At 19.8% G+C, this 1,502-nt stretch overlaps 1 protein-coding gene across 4 annotated transcripts in view; it reads left to right on the top strand.

The window, feature by feature from the left end:
• SNAP47 (synaptosome associated protein 47) overlaps nucleotides 1-1,502 on the top strand; it is a 33,767-nt gene that overhangs the window by 9,852 nt on the left and 22,413 nt on the right. Inside the window, exon 1 of one of the 4 annotated variants that reach the window (XM_017830057.1) lies at nucleotides 232-252. The exons of the other annotated variants lie outside the window; for them this stretch is intronic. The gene's annotated coding sequence lies outside the window, so the exon portion shown is untranslated. Of the gene's footprint in view, nucleotides 1-231; nucleotides 253-1,502 lie in introns of those variants that run through there. 4 annotated transcript variants of the gene reach the window in all.

Genomic DNA, 1,502 nt, shown 5'->3' with positions numbered 1-1,502 from the left:
CTGTTTTATGGCACAGGTTGGGAGGCTGCTTTAAATATCAATATTTTCTGAGTTTTGAGAGCAAAAGGTTGTCTTGCTGAGGGTTTTGTAGGGCTGGGGCAGCTCCTGGGGTGTGAAAATGGGCTCCAGGCTGAGGTTTTATTAAAAAAAAAAGAGATTTCTTTGCTAATTTAGGATTTTTTTTGCCTCCCTGGGCCTGGGGAAAGGGGGGGGTGCTGCCAGGAGCAGTTTTTTTTAGGAGCTGCTTTTCAGGTGAGTTTTGTGTTCTGTGGGCTCTGTCCCAAGCTTTGGTTCCAGGTTTTCCTCGGGATCATGTGATGTCTGAATTCCATTATTTTTTATACATATTATTTATAATGCCTGTATGAATATTTATTAATATATAATCTAAAATAATATACAGTAATATATATTATACATATTTATATTCGTATTTTACATATATATTATACTATGCTATAATATAACATATAATAATATATATAATATAATATAATAATATTAATTAAAGAGAATTAACATATTATTTTAATTAATATATAAATTAAATTAATATATTAAATATTTAATATATTAATTAATATATTTAATATATTAATAATTAAAGATAAAAAGTATTAATAATATATATTATACATTATATATTATTATAATATATAATAATGTATAATATAAAATGAGATAAAATAGTAAATATAATAATATATACTTTTATATATTTATTTTTTATTTTTATATGATATGTATTATGTGTATTCTTCATAATATATGTTTTAAATCTATATAATATATAATATAATACAATATGAATAATAATTATACTATGTTTGTATGTGTTTATATCTACTTATATATATTTATATACTTTTAATATGATATATATTGTATATATTAAAAATAATCTAATATATAATATATATTGATAATATATAACACATGATATATAAATGTAAAAGTATTATAATATTTATCCTAAATAATATATTATTTATAATATCTATCATAATATAATATTTATAATACATTATTTAACATATATGCTGATATATATTAATATATATACACTATTTATACTTTATATTTAACATATAAAAATACAGAAAACAGAATATAAAACAATATAAAATAATAAATATCATCAAATAGAATAATATATATATTACAAATAATATATGTAAATAATTATGGAATTAAGGCAACGAGTTGTTGTGAGCTGGGTGCTGATATTTGAAATTTTCCAAAACCAGTGCAAACAGGAAAAATGATACAAAATGTTAATTTTTATCCTCTTTACTGTATTTATTTCACCTCTAGGCCCTGTCCATCAAGTTAAGCTTAATTTGGATTTATAAATGATAAAAAGATATTTAAAAAATCTGTATATTTATAAATTAAAATGTTATTAATATAAAATATATTATGTGTATAAAATATGTATATTTGTAAATTAAATATATATTTGATTAATTATATCAATATATGATATTAAAATATAATTTATA

The sequence above is a fragment of the Lepidothrix coronata genome, unplaced genomic scaffold (genome assembly GCF_001604755.1).
Source record: "Lepidothrix coronata isolate B3197 unplaced genomic scaffold, Lepidothrix_coronata-1.0 Scaffold173, whole genome shotgun sequence".
NCBI lineage: Eukaryota > Metazoa > Chordata > Aves > Passeriformes > Pipridae > Lepidothrix > Lepidothrix coronata.
The sequence above is the reverse complement of the archived record's forward strand: the minus strand, read 5'-3'. Positions and strand labels throughout refer to the sequence as shown.